The sequence below is a fragment of the Castor canadensis genome, chromosome 5 (genome assembly GCF_047511655.1).
Source record: "Castor canadensis chromosome 5, mCasCan1.hap1v2, whole genome shotgun sequence".
Taxonomy (NCBI): domain Eukaryota; kingdom Metazoa; phylum Chordata; class Mammalia; order Rodentia; family Castoridae; genus Castor; species Castor canadensis.
In genome coordinates, this window is record NC_133390.1 from 542,261 (window position 1) to 563,505 (window position 21,245).

Here is a 21,245-nt window from a genome sequence, read left to right on the forward strand (position 1 = left end):
TGGTGTGGATAGCTATCTACTTTCCCAGTGGGATCCAGGACCAGAGGCCAGGTGCTTGGGCCCAGATGGGGTGAGGATGCCTGGTGGCAGAAAGGTTGGAGATGATTCTTGGAAGGAAGGAGCTGTGAGAATGGGGGTGGGGAAGAAAGTTCTAGGTATTTTAACTTTTTCCCTCAACCACCCTGGGTACATCTAAACTACATGCAGTTAGATTACAAAAACTTCAAAATATTTATGCTTCAACAAGAGCTTCCTCTTTACCAGCTGTGCTGGGTTGAATTGAAAGTCACTTGAGCGTCATGCAACTTAGTTCTGTGCACACTGACAAGCCTGACTGGGATATGAGGATGCCAGGGGAGCACAGCATAAGGCTCCTCTGGAGGGGCAGCCAGGGCCAGGGTCACCATGTCCCCCAGGGCTGAGCAAAACTTTATGTGTATTTTCCTGGGAAGAGAAACCACAGATTTAATTGGCTTCTCATGGCACATGTAACTCCAAAGGTATTTCAGGTTTTCAAAGAACAACAAAACACACAAAGAGCTGTGTTGAAAGGGTTCACTGTTTCTATGGTGACTTAGGGGTCATGACCTTTAATACTGTCAGTACCATGATAACCATCATGACTATCACCTCCACCTCCACCTTCACAGTCAGTACCATCAGCATGCCATTACTCACAACCATCACCACCATCACCTCCATCGTGACCACCATCATCGCCACTATCACCTCCATCAACATCACCATTGTCTCTATCATCACCACCATCACCTCCATCATTACTATCATCACCATCATGACCACCACCATCAACATCACCTTCACCACCACTATCATCCTCACCAATGTCACCACCACCATGACCACCATCCTCACTACCATCATCACCTCCATTAACACCATCATCACCACCATCACTATCAGGACCACTATCATCAACATCAACTTCATCACCACCACCATCCTCACCATCATCACCACCACCATGACCACCATCCTCACTACCATCATCACCTCCATTAACACCACCATCATCACCACCATCATTGCCACTATCACCTCCATCAACATCACCATTGTCTCTATCATCACCATCATGACCACCACCATCAACATCACCTTCACCACCACTATCATCCTCACCATCATCACTACCACCATGACCACCATCCTCACTACCATCATCACCTCCATTAACACCACCATCATCACCACATCACCTACACCTCATACTGCTGTCTCCTACCACTGCCATCACCACCATCCGAAGTAGCTATGTATTTCTCCATAACAAACCACCTCGACATTCTGTTTGCTCTTTTTAAAAACGGGCTGTCACACTGGGAAGTCCACCTGAGCTGGTTATGTGGCAGCCATCAGCTGAATGCTTGGTGAGGGTTGGATGGTCTGGGTCTCAGAAGGGGGGTTGTTGGCCAGGGCACCTTGGTTTCCTTCATCTGGCCTCTTTCAAAAGCTCACTTAGACTTTCTTACATAGTACCACTGTTCTAAGACAGGAAGAACAAAAGCTGCTGAAATCTGGGATTAGAAATTGTATATCATTTGCCACATTTTGTTGGTCAAAACAAATCACAAGCCAGGATTCAGGAAATGGAGATTCCAGCTCTTGCTGGGAAGAGGCACAAAGATACCACCACCACCAGACCCATCACCTTTTCCCCCCCAGGCAGGCACTGACCTTTCAGGGCTGGGGTTGAAGAAAGACACAGTCTCTGTTCCCAAAGGCACCGCACATTGTGCAGTCCATGATGTGCGTGTGATGGTGGACGCTCACCACAAGCTCTTCACTTACACTCACAGTTCTCCTGAGGGGGAAGGGGGTAGGAGTCCGGGTGACAGGGACAGTCCCATCTTGGGGCAGGAGTGCATTGTGCCACCCGCATCCTGTTTGTTAGGTGAGCTTACAATTGCCTTTTTTTGTCTTAAAAATTTTAAATAATTTTTAAATTTTACTAGTGGTTGATATTAAATTGTTATATTTCTAAGTAGACAAGGTATATTGGTTGTGCAAAACTAAAAAGGTACAAAGAGTGTAAGGAAAAAAGTGTTCATGTCCTCCCTGCAGGCTCGAATGGGGGAATCACTTTCAAGGTCCCCATGTGCTAGTGGCAGGCTGCAGCTTCCCAACACAATTCCCCTGCCTGGAAATGTCACATCCTCGTGTGTGTGTGTGTGTGTGTGTGTGTGTGTGTGTGTGTGCGCATGCAGGAGAAGAAAGAAGAAAGAAAGAAGAAAGCAAGAGAGAAACCAGCATCTGGGTAAGCTAATCTCAGAAGTGACATCCTGACATGTTTGCCACAATCCTTTGTTGGAAGTCAGTTATTGGGTCTTCCTCACACTACTCAGTGTCAGGAGCACCAGGAGGCAGGCCTCCTTCGACACCATGTTAGAGGCTGCCTGCGGTCATGCCCTCTGTTATTTTGTGTAGCATGTTCAGTTGGCCATACATTTTCTCAATGTTCATTTGCCTCAACAACTTCTTATTAACCGCCAGTTCTGAAGGACATTTCCCTAGGTAGGAAGCTCAATTTTGATACTTTGAAGATGACATTCCATTGTCTTTTGGCTTCCAGATCTGTGGAAAAGTCTGTTTTTCTTTGAAGCACTGTGTTCTTTCCCCACTCTGTTTTCTTTCAAGGTGTTTTCATGGTCATTGGCTTCCAGCAGTTTTATTATAATGTACCAAGTCTGGTGCTTTTGTATTTAACCTCTTTGTCATATACAGATTTAGTTCTCTGAACCTGTGGTAAGAAATCTTTTATCAGTTTTAGGAAATTTGTGGCTATTAACTCCTCAATTCTGCCTCTGCCCCATTCTGTCCTTATTCTCCTCTGGGCCTTACATTCACGCTCCCCATCTCTTGTGCTCTTTTCTGTCAGTTTTTCTTTGCCCTTTGTTCTGTCCATTTTCTGTTGACTTGCTTTCCAATGAAGTTATTCTCTCTTCTGTTAAACCTATCCACTGAGCAATTAATATTAGTTATTGCATTTTCATTTTTAAAACATTTGTTTTATCTTAAATATAGTTTATGCACCTCTATCTCATTTTGCAATTTCTTAGGGTACTAATGACATTTATTTTAGAGTTCATGTATGATAATCCCCAAATCAGGGCCACCCACGGATCGTTTTCTGTTATTTGTTTTTTTCCCACATAGTTGTACCATCCTATCTCCTGATTTGCCTGGTTTAACTTTTGGGTAAATGTTGGACACTCTCTGTTAAATACAATAGAAGCTCTGTTTAATGTAAACTTCTTTTATATAGGATTTAGTGGTTTTTGGTGGTAGCTAGATAAATTGCCTTTTTCTGACCAGGGATTGACATAATTCACATAAGGAGTGACGGCATTACCAGGTTTTCCCCACCCCACAATATGGCTTTCTAAAGGGCCCGGTTGAGAGCTATGGTCTTTGCCCTGAATTCTAGGTATTGTCAGCCTGGCAGAGCCATGCTTAGCTTTGTTAAAAAATGGATTGATTGAGGTGAATTTTACGTTCACGGTGAAATTTAGTAATTTTTGGTCGACTCACCCCATAGCGTAACCATCACTATGAGTCACTTTGAGAACATTTCCCATCACCCTGTAAGACTTTGCATACCCTTTCCCACCTCCCACCCAGGAAACCAAGGTCCACTTTCTGCCCCTGCAGTTTGTCATTAGGGGCACTTGTACAAGTGGAATCCTGCAGTAGGTGGTCTCTTGTGCCTGGTTCTTTCTCTTGGCTTCATGTTTTTGAGGTTCATTCATGATACAGTGTATGTTAGAAATCCATTACTACCAAGGGACAGTATTTTTTCTTGAAAAAATGCTCTTCAGATTGTTTAATCCTCTGGTTAGTTTCCAGTGCTCTGAGAAAGTAGATTTTTTTTGTGTGTGTGGTAATGGGGATTGAACTCAGGGCCTCACACTTGCTAGGAGGTGATCATCTACCACTTGAGCCACTTCACCAGCCCTGGAAAAGTAGATTTTGATAACTTTGCCAGTAGTGACACTGGTGTTAAGAAGTGAAGGGTTTATGGAGACACCCATTTGATCACTCCTTATAACTGATCCCATGGCTTGCTAAATTCACTTGTTGGTTATCATCACGTGGAATTTTCTATGTTGCCATATTATCTGTGAATAAAGGCAGTTCTGTTTCTTCCTTCCAACATGTGTCACCTGCATGTGTGCACTAATAAAATCTCCAGGAAAACCTCAAAAATCAGCGATGAGCACCTTATCAGATTCTGAATTTGGAGAAAACATCTTTCTGTCTTTTACATTAAATATAATATCCGGTACAGGGTATTTTTGGTGACTGCTTGTGTTGATATTCTTTATTATGTAAAGAAACCTTCAATTCCTAGTTTTCTTAGAGTTCTTTTGTAAGCAAACAAGGCATTTTGTCAGTAGTATTTATTTAGATAATCAACGCTTCATCACTTTTATTCTGTTAATTCTGTGAAAATAGTAAAAAAGTCTTAAAGCAAAATTGCGTTTTGAGGATTAATCTGCTTGCTCATACAGGATTGACACTGCTTCTTCTGAAATGTGTGATAGAATTCTCCAGTGGAGTCCTCTCAGACAGTGAATTTAAACTTCTGTTTCTTGAGTTTATTTCATGTAAGTTGTCTAAATTTATCAGTTATTTCTTTATTGTCCTTTAATATGTTTGTGTACCTTGGCCTAACTTTCCTGTGTGGCTGGCCCTTCTCTCTCTCTGGGATTATGACCAGGTTTGGAGGCCAGTGTGTTTGACACCAGCTCATGGTGACAGGGGTAAGGATGGCGGGACCAGGGCGCACAAGTGACCACTCACTCACAATGGGCAAGACTCTGGAGTCACTCCTGTGTCCTTGTGATGCTGTGGCTCCTGGGCTGTCAGAGGGGCTGTTTACAGCACCTGCACCAGATGAGCCACCCCAGGTGAGGAACTTCACAGGGTGCAGGGTTGGGACAGTGCAACCCCAGGCAGGTTCCCTCAGCTTACTGGGTGAATGTCAACTCTGCTGGGTGGGTGCACATGTATGCTGCTGGCAGTTATGTGAAACCCAGTGCAACTGAACCATGAGGCACACTTAGGTGTCCCAGGTACAGAGAAGAAGACAGAAGTCTATGACTGGCTTAAGAGAGGCCACAGGGGAGAAGATCACATCTCAGGGAGCCAAGCAACATGAATAGAATACTCCTTGTATATCAGGAATGCTACCTGGAAGGGACCCTCGGGCCATCTGGGGAGGGACAGCCATCTCACCTCCTCCAGGTTACGAGTGCCCTCAGCTCCTGCCCCTGCCTAGCCAGCACTCAGGACTCATGTGCCCCTAAATCAGGAAGGGCAGAATAGCAGGTCCTACTGAGGTCCTCTGGGGTCTGGTCCTGACAGTTGTGTAACACCCTGGTTTGCACCCATATTGCCTTCTAGCCCCTCCTCTCTCTGTGGGCCGAAATTCTGGAAGACTCTTAGCAACATGAGCCACAGAAAAGGGTCATTTGCCTTTGAGGAAGATGCTTCCTGGCAGGAAGAAAATGTTAAATTGTCTGGCAAATCAACCCTAAACAGAACCAGGTTTTCTGAGGTCTACCAGCCTTGGGACCCAGAACAAATGAGCTGGGTTGTGGCTGCGCTAGATCTGTGTTTAGAGGGTGAGCACCGCTGTGGGCTGGAAGGGATTTGTGAGTTGTAAGTGGCTTCAAGGAAGTATAGTTCCAGACCAGCACTCAGTGTGGGATTTTTCTGGTGTGGTTTGGCTGAAATGCCAGAGCCCTCTCCATGTCTACTTGGAGCCAGGGACTCCCAGGGCTGCTGCCATCCCCCCATGCCCTGCCTTCCCCTCCCTCCAAGGAGGGAGATGCCCAGCTATGGCTGTACAAGTGATCCTTGCTATGGGCACAGGCTCAGCCACCTTCCTCCCTCACTGCAGTCAATTAAGGTGAGACAGATGACAGGGACCCACCTCTCCCTGGAGCACTGGGACAGGAGCTAAGCATTGCTAGAGCACTGGCAAATACAGTTAAGCTACTTCTAATGTTAGTGATAAACCTTTGTTGTAAGCAACACCTTCATTTTTTTCCTTTGAACAAGCTAAAATGTTGGGAGTTGGGGTGATTTGTCTCCCTAGCTGGCAGCTGTTAGACCATCAGTCAAGTACCCAGTTGGGCTGCCCTCATGCTGACCAGCTGCTCTGAGCACTCCACTGATATCTTGAGGAAGCTACACAGCAACCACAGATGCTTGCTGCCAAAGCAAAGCTCTCTCTCCTGAAGGCATTGCCCAGCTACAACTGATTCAAAGAGCTTGTGCTGGGCTTTTTGTGATCACAGGCCTCACTGAACTCCTGGTGGCCCAGGAGAAGGCCTGTGATTAGGACAAGTAGAGTCCTTCATGAAAATGGTGCAGGCACCTTTGCCACTCCCCCTCTCTGGCTGCATAAGCAGGCTGCTTAGCTCACTTTTCCAGACAGTGAGAAGACACCCCCCCTCCTCGCTGTCCCCTGAGGTTGCAATGTTAGATCCAATGAAAGGCTTCCTTTAAGTGTGTGTGTGACATCTATCACTAGTGAGTGGACTGAGCTGGTAACATGAAGAGAAGAACACGTAGAAGTGGCAGCAGATCTATAGTGGCAGTCACAGAGGTGTCAGTAGTAGTGAAGGTGACAGCAGGAGTGAAGGTGACAGCAGGAGTGAAGGTGGCAGCAGGAGTGAAGGTGACAGCAGCAGTGAAGGTGACAGCAGGAGTGAAGTTGACAGCAGGAGTGAAGGTGACAGCAGCAGTGAAGGTGGCAGCAGCAGTGAAGGTGACAGCAGGAGTGAAGGTGGCAGCAGCAGTGAAGGTGGCAGCAGGAGTGAAGTTGACAGCAGGAGTGAAGGTGACAGCAGTAGTGAAGGTGGCAGCGGGAGTGAAGGTGACAGCGGGAGTGAAGGTGGCAGCGGCAGTGAAGGTGACAGCAGGAGTGAAGGTGGCAGCAGGAGTGAATGTGGCAGCAGTAGTGAAGGTGGCAGCAGCAGTGAAGGTGACAGCAGGAGTGAAGTTGACAGCAGGAGTGAAGGTGACAGCAGTAGTGAAGGTGGCAGCGGGAGTGAAGGTGACAGCGGGAGTGAAGGTGGCAGCGGCAGTGAAGGTGACAGCAGGAGTGAAGGTGGCAGCAGGAGTGAAGGTGGCAGCAGTAGTGAAGGTGGCAGCAGCAGTGAAGGTGACAGCAGGAGTGAAGGTGGCAGCAGCAGTGAAGGTGGCAGCAGCAGTGAAGGTGACAGCAGGAGTGAAGGTGACAGCAGGAGTGAATGTGGCAGCAGCAGTGAAGGTGGCAGCAGCAGTGAAGGTGGCAGCAGCAGTGAAGGTGACAGCAGGAGTGAAGGTGGCAGCAGCAGGAGAGCCAGTAGCAATGAGAGGCAGCAGAAGAGGTCCCGAGTGGGCAGTGCAGAAATGACAGGGCAGAGGCGATAGAGATAATGAGGCCTGGGGACAACTGAAGACGGTCGGCCCTGTCGTTGGAAGAGTCCCAGTGAACTGTCAAGGGCCAAGGACTCAGGCGCCCTAGACTCCAGAACTGTGATACTAGTCACTGTGAAGGTCTGGGGACCCCACCCTCTAGACCTAAGAACTGCAGAGCTGATGGTCCCCAAACCCGAGGCCTGTAGGGGAGCCGTGACACCGGAAGGTGCATCCTCTTGCTGCTGGTGGCCGCTGCTGCCCTCTGCGACTGGAAGCTGAGGATTACAGAGCTGCCAAGTGCCGGGGCCACTGGCTTAGAGCTCAGAGTGTAAGCGTCAGGCTTCTCCAGCTGGAGCAGGAGGTCCCTCGCTGCAGGGCTTGGAGCTGTGAGCCGCTGGGTCTGTCCGTCTAGCCCGCAGGCCTTGGGTGATCAAGGGTGTGGGATTGTCAGAAGTTGTCCTTGCCTGCTCCTGGCTCCTATCCGGGAGGAGCAGAAGGACCCCCGACAGCTGGTTGGTAACCATAGGATATGAAGCAATGCAGGCATGAAAGGCTGTCACCTGCCCTCCTGCCCCCACTGTCTGGCCTAGCCTTGGGCTACAACTCCAGTGCCCTGCATTGCTCTTGTTGGACACTCAAGCCCAGTCTCCCAGGGCTGAATGGCTGCAGCATGACAAAGGGACAGCTTCTTCCTGGAACACGGGCTCTGGCACCTGCACAGTGGACTTGGCTCTCTGTCTACCTCTCAGAGGCTCCCAGTCCATTCTCAGTGCCTGTGTCCTCGGAACTCTGCTCACACTGATGGGGGAACTGAGGCAGGGAGCCCCACTCATTAGCTGTATGACCTGAGGCAAGTCACCTGCTCCTTCCACGCTTCAGTCTCCCTACTTGAGACGTGGGCTAACATGTCATGTGTTTGTCTGTGGTGCTCTGTACCCGTGTGAGGGGACCATGAGTGATGAGGACATCCTCAGCAGCAGTATCAGAAGTAATGTCCACATTGGGCCTTGCAAATGTCCTTAGGGGCTCCTCCCCCCTTGACTCTGACCTCCTCCTGTGGCCATTTTTACATTGTCTGGTTATCAGGGCTGAGTTTGTGCAGCTCACTGCCTCGGGCCTCTCTGCCACCTGGGGTTCCACACTGCTGCTGCTGCCCAGGGAACCGAGGACGGGGCATGCCAGTAGACTCCAGTAGCAGAGATGGGGTGCCTGCCATCTTCTCAGACTCCCACAGCAGAGACCCCAACGCAGGTCTCCCTCCTCCTGCTCAGTGTCTGCGCTTTTCTCCCTAGCCTGGGGAGGGGTCTCTTTCAGGGCTGGGGAAGCTTTGCAGTCTGTCCCTTGCCCTACTCTGGGCAGCTGGCCGCTCGGCTGGCCCTGGAGACTCAATAGGTGGCACAGTTTCCAAAGCCCAGGCCACTGAGCCATGTTCGTCACTCAGAGAGAATGTTCCGAAGGTGGCTGGTCCAGGTGTCTGAGTCAGAACATGTTTGAGGAAGGAATTTGGGCTGCTGGTGAGTAACTGGTAACGGTCAAATGCCCACGTTTTCTGCACAGCAAGACTTCTGTGTCTGAGCTCAGAGCATGCAGACTTTGTACCACAGTGGCGACTAAGAAACTTAGCAGATGGCTTCATCCCTCGTTGCGGATCAGTACTTTCCCCACGACGCCTGGCACTCCACAGTCTCTGTCGGCTCACACCAGCCTCACTCCCCATGAAATCTACCTGTCCTGGGCGTCCAGGACCACATCCACCTCCCTCCTGTGGCAGGTGGAAATCTGTGTGGTCCTTGCCTTTTGCCTCTATGTCATGGTGTAGATATGATTAAGGTCCCTAATCCATTGACATTGGGATGGAGAGGTCCTGGGTGGGTCTGGCCTGGTCACATGGGTTCCCACAGCTCCTCTGGTTGCGGGTGTGGAAGATGTGGTGTGGGGACTGTGGTTTTCTGTTGCTCAGATGGAAGGTCCATGTGGACATAACTGAGTGTGACTCCAGCCCACAGCTGGCCAGGAGACGTGGCCCTACAGTCTCAAGGGGCCCATGTTGACAACAGCTGAAATGAACTTGGAGAGGCCTCTGAGCCCAGGACCAGCCCTGGTGACAGAGCCCCAGACCCTGATCTGCAGGCCATGACTGAGGAATGGGACATTTGTTCTATAACGAGAGAGCCAGCACACTGGCTAGGCCCCAACAGGCCCCACAGCTGCCTTGCCCCACAAGGTGGCCCCCGGCCCCCTCCCTGAGGGTTTAGTTGCTGTGTTATGACCTGGTTTGATGTGTAGGACTTCGCCCTCTTGAGGGCTGGCATCTGCCTGATACCATGCCCGGACTTCTCCATCCAGTGAGAAGCTCCCATGAGGCCTGAGCTGGGAGGTCAGTGGTTGCATGGGCAGGGCAATGTGTCTGCACCGTCCTCCAAGGCAGATGAGGGGACAGGGGAAGAGCACTGCAGGGCACCCCTGTACCGCCAGAGAGTAGGGGCTGCTTTCCAAAGGCAGCGAGGGTGCTGCAGACTGTCTGCAACCTGCCATGTTTCCCCAAAGCGCAGCACCTGGCACGAGGCCTGGGCAGGATGTTGGGAGCCCTGAGTGCTTGCTTCAGAGTTCTGGGATGGACACGAAGAGCTGGTGGGAGCGTCCTGTGTGCATGCGTGTGCGTATGGATGAGTGTGTTGTGTGATTATGTACGTCCCTGTTTGCATGTGTGTTCCTACACATAAGTATGTACTCCTGTGTACATACACACGTGCACTGGGCCCATGTGTGCAGACAAATGCTACTTGTGTACCTGTGGACACGAATACCCACCTGTGTACTGCATGTGTGTGTGCACATGTGTGCCACCCCCACAACACACACCCCCTCCGCATGCACACATGTATACACACATACATGTGACTGCATACGAATGCATGTGCATATATGCATGTGTGCACACAGGTAGGCATGGAATGCATATGTTTGTATGTTCGTGTGTGTGTGTGTGTGTGTAACTGTAGCCAAGGGCTGGGATGAGACCTCCTGGTGTTGGGCTGGCCGTGTGGGAACAGAGCTTTCCCAACACCCCAGCTACATGAGATCAGCTGTGCAGCGGACACATGTCAGGCAGGCCGAGCTGGGGGCTCACAGGAAGCTAGCCCCCTTCTTAAGAGCCCCCAAGGAGGGAACAGGACGTGCCTTTGTGAGTGGTGGGGGCGGCGCTGGCTTCCTCTGAGTCACATGGAAAGACTGTTTCCAATTACAGTCCAGCCAGCACAGAAACTGCCAGTGCGGCCTCGGAGTCTGTGAGCCGGGTGTTCAGAGACTTGCGTACTCCTCAGAGTCCCCTCCACACAGGATCCTGAGAGCGTAGGCCGTACCCAGAAAGGCCGCACTCTGGCCAGAGTTCCAGAGCTGACAGTCACCCTGGTTCTGATTCCCCATTTGGGGCCTTTTGCTTGAACCTTGGGATTTTGTGATAAGTTAGCGGCTCATTGGCCAGGGTCCCTCTGGGGAGCGTGGGGCCATGAGTCCTGGGTTCTTATGCAGCACCCCCCCCAGGGCAAGGTCTTGTTCATCCTCAGCAGTGCCAGGGCACAGTCTTCCTCACTTCCCTACAACTCAGTCAGCGGCAGTTCTGGCCTCCTACCTGAGCACAAGATCAGAGTCTTCTACATTGCCAGAACTCTCTGACCCTGCCCCAGAGCACCTAGGAAGCTCCTACCACCGAGGCTGGGGGCATAGGGCCTCTGCCCAGCCAGGGCCTCAGTCCCCAGGCCCCAGCGTCACCTTGATGTCTCTGGTGGGGCCCCTTGGGCATGGCAGTGGACTCTTGGCCCCAGCATCCTCCATCATGGTGTTTGGATTTCACAGAGGAATTTGGCCCCAGTGTTCCGTGCTGTTGTGTCTAAGACCCAGCTCCTCCTGGCTGCACAGAAGAGACACCACTGTGCTGTTTGTACCACTGAGATTTGGGTGGATTCACCCACTTGTTCATTGGTGACTCTGCCATGAATCCCTCTTACCTCTCAGGCCCGTGTGGTGTCATGCTGCTTCTGCCTAAAGCAACCCTTTGGAATAGCCTCTGGAGGAGTGTACTGATGGTTTCATCAATCTAGAAAGCTTGTATCAGTCCTGGCCTTGAATTTGCTGGGTGACCCAGACTGGCCTCAACTCATGATCCCACTGCCTCTGCCTCCCAATTGTTGGGATTCCAGGCATGCACCACCATGTCTGGCTCTTTCTCATTTTCTTAGTGGTGCCTTTGGAAGAACAGATTCCTTTATCTTTTTTTAAATTACAATATATTCATTATGCTGAGGGGGGAGATTCATAATGACAATTCCAATTAGGCTTATATTGTGCATTAGTTTCATTGCCCCTGTTGTCTGTCTCCTATCCCCCTCCCCAAGATGTTATCTTTGATGAAGCCCAATTTAACAATTTTTATATTTTATGGTTTATCTTTTTGTGTTTTAAGAAATTGTTGCCCAGCCCAAGGTTACAAAAATTTTCCTCTGCATTTTCTTTTAGAGGTCGTACAGTTTTAACTTTCTGTTTAGGCCCATGTCATTTTTGAGTTAATTAACATGTATGACGTCAGGTAAGAATCAAGGTACAGTGCTTTTCCATAGTGATCAAAATTGCTCCAGCACCAGTCGTTGAAAGTTTATTCTTTCCCTATTGAGTTACCTTGACATCTTTTAAAAGCCAACTGGCCATACACCAATGGGCCTGCATGTCCAGCCATGTAAGAAGCACCATACTTCTCATGCCTGAGCTTTCCAGTGAATTTTGAAATCAGTCCTCCAACTTTGTTCTTTTTCAATGTTGTTTTGGCTATTCTAGGTTCTTTGCATTTTCACTCAATTTTAGAACGAGCATGTTGATTTTTTTTTAAAGCATGCTGATATTTTGACCAAAATTGCTTTGAATGTGGACAATTTTGGATGGGGAGAATGTGATTTTAATTCTATTACATTTTCTGATTCATGAACATGATACATTTCTTTAATTATTCAGGTCCCTAATACAGAAGTGTAATTAATTGTCTTGTATATTGATCTTGTATTCTGACTACCAAATCCACACGTCAGTGGTGGCAGGCTTTTGAGGAAAGCAAGGGGCGGGTGGCCACTCTCACCACTTCATTCAACATTGTGTGAGAAGACCTCGCCAAAGCCCAGGTTTTTCTAAGAAGGAGAAATCAAAGTGTATGGATTGGAAAGAAGGAGGTGAGACAACATGAGTGTATCCCTAAACAGCCCCAAGAAATCTACATGCCTCCATCTGCATCCTTTATGAGGCTGAGGCACATCCCGCCATCCCTGATTTCTGATAACTTTTATTGTAAAAAACTGATGGATTTCAACAAATGCCCTTTCTGATTTGTTGAGATGGTCATATTACTCTTAAAAGTCACTCTATTAACATAGTGTTTTTTGCATTGTTTGATTTTTGAATGTTAAATGAATCTAGTATTTCTGGGATATATGTCTTTTGATCGTGATGAAGTTTTAAAAGTGTATTGCTGGATTTTAGTTTGTTGAGGATTTTCTCCTCTGTGCCTATGAGGAATGCTGGCTGCTAGGATTCTTTCTTTATAAAGTGTGGTCTGTTTTGGATACTAGAATAACACTGGCATCCAAAATGAGTTGGAAATTTTACATTTTGAGGAGCTTCCTTAAAACCTAGTAGAATTCTGGGCTTGGGGTTCCATTTTGGAAGGATTTTGATAATTTAATTTTTTTTATGTGTAGATATAGCTAGATTTTCTGCTTTCCTTTTTGGTTCAATTTGTGTCTTTTCATGAGTGTTTCTACTTCTTCTAAGTCATCAGTTTTGGGAGGACAAAATCTTTGTAGTGTACTGTTTCTTTTATGATCTTTGGAACATTGCTTGTTCTAGACTCCTGATTCATTTCTGCTTTTGGTAATTTGTGTTTTTCTCACCTTGATTCATCTATCTAGATGTTTAGCAATTTCATTGATACTTCAACAAATTAGCTTTGGTTTCTTTGATTTTCTCCACTTTGGGATTTGTTTTCTACTTCATCAATAGTCACTCTTTCTGTTTTAAGTTTCCTTCTTCCTACTTAGCATTTGGTTTATGTTTTCTTTTTCTAGATTCTTATCTGGAACCTGCATCTGAAGCTGAGGTTTAGGCCCTAGGCCCATTGGTGAGGTCTGGCCACTCTGCCCTACGCCAAAGAGAGAGACAGTAATGGTGAAGGAAGAGAAAGGAGAGCTGTCACACAGCCCGGGACATACTGTGGGAAGGGGTAGCCCATCTTCAGGGCACAGACTTGAGCTTTTAGGTTTAAATAGAGAAAGACTTTGGGGAGGGGTGAAAGGTGTCATAGGTATTAAACAGTCCTGGTCAATTGATGGCCGGCCTGATTGTTATCTCAGTGCTGGTTTTGGGAGCGGTTCTGGGGAAGTTGTCATGCTCTCGTCACTTGACAGGAGCAGTGTGGTCAGGACAGGCTGTTCCTTTCCTGGAGGAGCTTCCTTTGCTCTCCTTGAAAAGATGTTATCCAGGTTACCCAGTCTGTTTTTCCTGGATTCCAAGGTGGCCGCAGAGAGAATGGCTCAGCGCAAAGACAGATACAAAACAGACAGAGATTCCAAGCTTTTCTCTGCTCTTAGGTAACTCAGGAGTCAGTGCTTTTCAGCAAAAGCAGCTTCTAAGTACCTGCGACATGTCCTTGCTTTAGACGTCTCTTCTCTAACACGGGGCAGAGAGCTATGCATTTCCCTCTAAACACAGCGTTGGCTGTAACACCTATTTTGATATGCAAAAGTACTTTTTCATACAGCAAAAAAGAATTTTCTGATTTTCTTTCAATCTCTTCTTTGACTGAAATGTTATTTAGAAGTGTAAAGCATTTTATTGACTTTTAGGTTCATCCCAGCATCTGTGTGCTGCATCAGTTACTGAGAGAGGCACTGAAATGTCTGCTATAACTGAATTTGTCCATTTCTCCTTTCTGTTTGAAAGTTTTTATTCATGTGTTTGGAAGATTTTTTACTAGAATATCCATTTCAGGTTATGTCCTTTTATAAATCGATATTCTTATTTTTATGAGCACCTTATTTCTCACAATACTGTGTTTTCTGAGTCTACTTCATCTGATATTAGTCTAGTACCCCCAGCTTCCTTATTATTCGTATTTGCATGGCACATTTTTAAAACTTTCTATTTTTATTTATTTGGCTATTTATTTTTGAGACAGGGTCTCACTAGTAGTCCAGGCTGCCTTTGAACTCTTGATCCTCCTGCCTCAGCCTCCTGAGCAAGTGCTGGGGTTACAGGAGAGCCACCACGTGCGGCTCTGTGACTTCACATGTACTTTAATATTGTTGTGTCTTGGATTTTTAGGTACTCTGATATCTCTGTCTTTTAATTAAGATATTTAGGTCCTTTTTATTTGATATAATTGTAGATATACTTGGGATTAAATCTACCAATTTTCTAAATTTTTAAATTCTGTCCTGATTTGTTCCTTACTCTTTTCTTCTCTTTTTCTCCTGCCTTATTTTGAATTAATTGAGCATTTTTTTGGGATAGCAGTTGCCACTTAAGGATGGGAGGCATACTGAGAAGTGTGTCCTTAGGTGAGCACCGCAGACTGTGTTGCACAGATGAAGATGGCTACAGGGTTACCAGGTTACAATCTCGGGGACGGAAGTGTGGCACATGGCCACACTTCATTTAGCACCCTCTGTTTGCTTATTAGTTGTGTCCGCTATGCAAGGGTACGATCGTGTGTTGAGGCTTGGTCCCTGGGTGGCACTATTGGGAGGTGACGGAACTTTAGTGGTGGGAGTGAGGCAGGGGCTTGTGATGGCTTTAGTCAGTGGGACTGTGCCTCCGGGGGTTGTGGGACCCTGTCCCCTTCTCTTTTCCTCTGCTTCCTGGCCCTGAGGTCAGTGCTTTTGCTTTGCCATGTGTTCTCAGAATGGTCTGTTGCCCTCCACAGACCCAGAACCTGAGCCATTCAAGCACAGAGTGAAGCCTCCAAAACTCCTCCCCCTCCTCCTCCTGCCTCTTCATTGGAACTTGGGTTTGAACCCAGGGCTTCGTGCTCACGAGGCAGGTGCTCTATCACTTGAGTCACACATCCAGGCCAACCTTTTTTCTTTATAGGATAGTTATTTCAAGTATTTCATTACAGCAAGGAAAAGCTGACCAATACAGCCTCTCTGTCTTAATTTCTCAATGGCTGTTCTAGAATTTGTAATATACATCTCCTCCATTTCCCACCATGACGGGAAGTGAACCCAGAGCCTATGCACAGGACACCAGGGCTCCACCACTGAGCTACATCCCTGGTCCCTACAATACACACCTTTTCCTTTGTGTGATACCCCGCTCTACATGCAATGAGCCCATGGTGCTGGATTCACACATTTCCCTTCTACCCTGTGTGCTACGGCGGCTGTTCCACACTTTACTCACACACACGCTACCAGCCCCGAGGACATCACCATCCTTGTTTGAAACTGTAATTTTCTGGTGAAGTCATTTTTAAATGGGAAGAAAGTCTCCCGCATTTTCCCACAGTACTGTTGCTTGTGGAGGCTTGGCTTTCCACTAGGTTTTATTTTCCTCCCTGCCAGTCCTTTCTGCTTTCCTTTGTGTGAAATGGCCTGTATTGTATTTTCACTTTTGAAGGTGACTGCCGATTACAGAACCCCAGGCTAATGGAACTTTTGCCACCACCGTGAACATGCGTCTCCACCTCAGGGACTTGCACAGCTGCTGCTGAGCAGACTATCCTGTTCCACGTCGCCATCTTTTCCTCCCGCTGGTTCTCTTACCACAGCTCTCAGTGGCAAGATATCATTGTGATATTCCCGAGTATTTATTTATTTATTTTGTTTATGCCGTTTGGTGTTTGTTGAAGTTCTAGTATCTATAGCTTCATAATTTTCAGCAAATTTGAAAACAATGATCAATTATTCATCAACTATTTCTTGACCCTCCCTCCCTTCCCAGTACTCAAGTGACAGGCATGTCCGGTCCATGGGTCCTGAGAAGGATTTGTGGTGGGCATGAAGGATTCAGGCACATGGCCACAGACTAGACATTCGGAATTGCGTTGATTCACAGGGCAGGTCTGCCTTGCCAAACCTGGCACCAACTTGCACCCAAACCCACACCCATTAGATAAAATGAAAGCTCATCTGGGTTTTTCCCCAATGGCTGTTGTTTTTTTTTCCCCCTTCAATACAGGGGATCGAACTCAGGTCCTCCAGCTTGCTGGGCAAGAGCTCTACCACTTGAGCCACATCTCCAACCCTTTTGTTTGTATTTTGGTTTTGAGACTGGGTTTCACTAACTTTGCCACAGCTGGCCTTGAACTTTTGATCTTCCTGCCTCTCCCTCTCTAGCAGCTGGGATTGCAGGCATGCATTGCCACGTTGGGCCGACAGCTGTGTTTTAGAGGGACAAAGTCAACTTAAGGAGATGTAACCACAATGACCCACTTGAGAGATGAGTGGGGACTCTGCTTTCAAAGATATTGGCGATTATCGAGCAAACCTGCTGCAGACACAGGAATGCCAGGACTCTTGGATCTGCCGAGAGCTCTCATGAGTGGCTGAGAGAGTCAGTCTTTGACGGAAGCCCATCATTCCTAATGTCACTAGGTCAATCCTTGGCATGCTGATTCAATTCAACTTGGTGTATTTTTTAATTTAATTTTTTTGACAGCACTGGGGCTTGAACTCAGGGCTTCACACTTTCTAAGCAGGTGTTTTACCACTTGAGCCACACCTCAGTCCCAATCTGGCATTGTTGATTTTTGGCCCTGTCTGGAGACATCAACCATCTCCGTGCATGCTGGCAGCCACACGTCCTGTGAATTTTCCAATCACTCATTTGTTCATTTATTTATCAGACCTTCAAAAGACAATTATTAAGACCTGCTCTGGGCCAGGCCCTGTGTTGGGCCTGGAGGCCTGTGAAGGGAGAAGATGGACATGTCTCCTGCCCTCTAAGCTCTCCTGTAACTTGTTGACCTTTTGACCCTACACCTATCCTAGGGAGCCGTGCTCTGTGAGCCATTGTCATAACCCCGAGGGCTTGGGCTGCACCGTGGCCTCGCTGGCTATTAGGACAGTGACAGTGGGGGCTCTGGCCACACACTACCATTGGTCTCTGCAACTCTCCATTACTCAATCGTGGATCCTAATGAGCCCAGCTCTGTGACCCTCTTCTGCCTGGGCCCACAGAAGATGCTGGCGTTGAGCCTCTGAGTGGTGGTGCCAATGTGCCTCTCACCAGTGCACTGTGATGGCCCAGGGAGGCAATGACCTTGGGTGGCCACCCAAGCCTTGGGCTCACTTTCTGGTGTCTGTATTTCTCGTGAGTATAGGCCAACAATTATGACTCTGCTCCACTTGGTACTAGAGTCAAGCAAATCAGAAGATGCTGGGTGTTGCAGTTCAGGTTTCTCATGGCTGGAGAGGAAGTGATGGATAAGGAAGGAAGGAAGGCAATGATGAATGCCACAGGACTGGGTTAGAGCATGAGCTGTCAGTGTGAAGTCACCTTTAGCTGCCCCTGCATGCATGGGTGTGCATACATGCGGATGGACTGATGGGCAGAAAGAAAATTACCCAACACAATCTACGGACTGGAGAAGGAAAAGAGTCAGATGTCTGACGTCTACTAGATCCAGAGTTTGAGCAGACTCTATCACCCAGAGGTACAAAATGTCACTGCGGCTGCGTCCTGCAGTGGACGCTGACAAGATCCAGGTAATCAACACACCATGGCCTAATGTCCGGCTCACCATGGGTCCATTCGGTCTCCCAACCTGCTCAGTGGTCATTTTCTCATTCCTGAAGCTGTAATTGCAATTCCTATGAGGGGAAAGGTCAAATAGAAAACTCTGAAGCTGTGGTCAGATTCCTAAAATGTGTTAGCTTCACACCATGTCTACTCAGATCCACCCTGAGGAAACTGGGTGGACCTGGAGCACGGCCATAACTTATAGCAAGTCCAGCTGAGAGTATGGCCACTGTCCCAGGCAAGTTTTGCTGCCAGTACCAGTTAATGAGAGCACAGGTGCGTGGCCAATGGTTCAGTGAAGGCCCTCTTTCTCATTCTGATTAGAAAGACTGTCCAGGCTGGGCGCCGGTTGCTCACGCCTGTAATCCTAGCTACTCAGGAGGCAGAAATCAGGAGAATCACAGCTTGAAGCCAGCCCAGTAAATAGTTCGTGAGACCTTATCTCGAAAATACCCAACATAAAAAATGGGTTGGTGGAGTGGCTTAAGTGGTAGAACACCTGCCTAGCAAGCGCGAGGCCCTGAGTTCAAACCCCAGTACCACCAAAAACAAAAAGAAAGACTGTCTGCAGTCATGGGGTTGGATGAAATAGTCATGGCTTGCCTCAGTTCCTTGAGTCCTCTGTCCTCTGTTAGAATACAGTCCAGATAGCTGAGGACACCACATTGAGGACACCATCACTGACCATGCTGATCAGGCAGGGCGAGCAGGAGGACCCTAGATGAAGCTTGTGAGCCACAGCAGAGGAATATGAGCCCGAGACAGTCTCAGGGCTGGGTGGAGATGGAGGACATGAGCAGGGACAACAAAGGACCGCACATCTGAAATGCTGGTTACAAGGTAGGGTCTGCCCTGTCCTAAGACTACAGGACAGTGAGCAGCCCAGGGCCTCTAAGCCATGGCCCTGCCTACGCCTGTGACCAGGTGAAGGGGGAGGAAGATCCAAGCCTGGTTTGCAGGTGGGACAGCAGCTGCATCCCAGCCACAGCAAGGACATCTCTGATGACAGTGGGAAGCATGGCTTTCCCCATGGGAAACCCTTCAGGCAGTGTCCCTGTGCCTATCAGCCCCGTGTGGAAGACACACGGAAAAGATGCAAACATACAGATTCCTGGGCAGAGAACAACAGCCTGGCTGTCTGGTCAGGGACTGAAGGAAAAGCCCTAGCGGTCAGGAATAAGGTCTCTGGGACAGGGGAGCATGAGAATGGGCACTCAGGAGGGGACACAGTGTGTGAAGACCTGGCCACTTGTTAACGCCCACCAGAAAACATTTGCCACCAAAGAGACCAGAACAACCAGGTGACCAAAGTATTGGCTGGCAGCACTTTCCAGGTGTCCCATCTGTCACCCAGGACTGGTACGGTGGGCAAAAGGACAGAGTGGGCCCAGTGGTAGGGATGGGGCAAGAGCAGCACAGATGTCCACTTCCAAGGCAGACCCTTCCACCTCTGAGTATTGAAATTCTCAGCAACAGAGAGCAACTGTGACCCTTTTATGACACCATTATTCCTCAGAGAGACTGACTGGACACATGATGACAAGTCAGTGGTGTTGGCTGATGACCATCCTGGCTACAGGGGTGCATTATATTAGGTACGGGTCTACCTTTCCTGATGTCGGGGGGCTTACAGAGCACCGGTGCACAAGTGTAGTCTGTAGCCAGGAGACCTGCATCAAGGGAAGTAATGGGCTCCTGACTGCAGGGTCCACTGCTCTGTCACACGCACCATCGTCAGCTAGCTCATAGGAGGCCTGGACAGCTTACTAAAGGTGAAGCTGAACCACCCGCCGGAGACGGGGTTCTCCTTCAGGATGCAGTAGACACAGAGACCTTCGGATGGCACAGTACCCAATAGCAGAATGCCAGAGTCCAGGCATGGGAAGCTGGGCACAGACGTGCCCATCTCTCTGGGCTACCAGGGGATCTTGTGCTTTCTGTCCTGCAACTCTGGGCTGTACAGGGTGGAAGGTCTGGTCCCTTCATGTGAAGTCTCACATGAGTATCAGCTGCCACTAAGTCATCTTGGCCTTGTGTTCTGGGGCCAGGAAGAACAGTCATTGTCTTGGCAGGGTAACTGGCAGAGGAATGCATTTGAATCCGTGTGATTCTCTTGAGTGCCTCCTTTCCTCATCACTCTGTGGATGGACCCTTGGTCCCTCGGGAATTAAGTTTTGGGCCACACCCAGAGAAGCCAGTGAGAACTATTTGGAGATAGCTGCTGTGGGGATTCGGGACAGGGGCAAGGTGGTGGTGGTATTGAGTCAGCTGTGGGGACCAGGGCTGTGGCTCCCTCACTGCACCCTGCCCCAGGCTCCCCGTGAGAATCATGGAGGAGCTGACTCTGGACTGGCACTGGACCTGAGTGGAGACACAGATCCTAGCAGTGCTTGGGCCAGCAAGTGAGGCCACGAAGTGCTCTGCTCGGTGGCGGGGCTGATTGGTTGCTCTTGGTCCTGACCACGTGTTGGCTAGGTCACACTTTGCAGAGGACTTGCCCCTCATGACCAAGGCAGGTCTACTTCTGTGGGCACAGGGCTCCATGAAGGAATGATGGGGATCAAGAATCCACCCCCTCCGTGGGTCTGTCTGTGCTCAGTCCTGCCCTCATCCAACCACCCTCTATCCCCCCATGCCTTGGGCTCCCTCCCCCTCGTCTTTCCTGAGACATCTGCACAGCTCAGCCCATCTTGGCTCTCCTTCTCGGAAGGCCTGACCTAACACCTCGTCTCTTTTTGTTCAGCGGTAGCATTTAAAAAATTAACTGCTGTCATTTTCCCTATCCAGTTTTTGAAATGTCTGTCCAAGTGGCTCATAGCCTACATCAAGTTGGAGCCAAGGTGGGTTCTGTCTGGGACTGCATGCTCCCGTCCACATTCCTCAGCAAGATGAAAGGAGAAAGATTTACCTCCAGATCTAGGGAGAGGGACTGTGAGGCGGAGCCAAGCAGCCTGGGCAGAAGCTGCTGGTAAGGGCAGCTGGTCCAGGAAAAGTCCGGGGATCTCTAGGTCGCAATGCCAAATGCAATC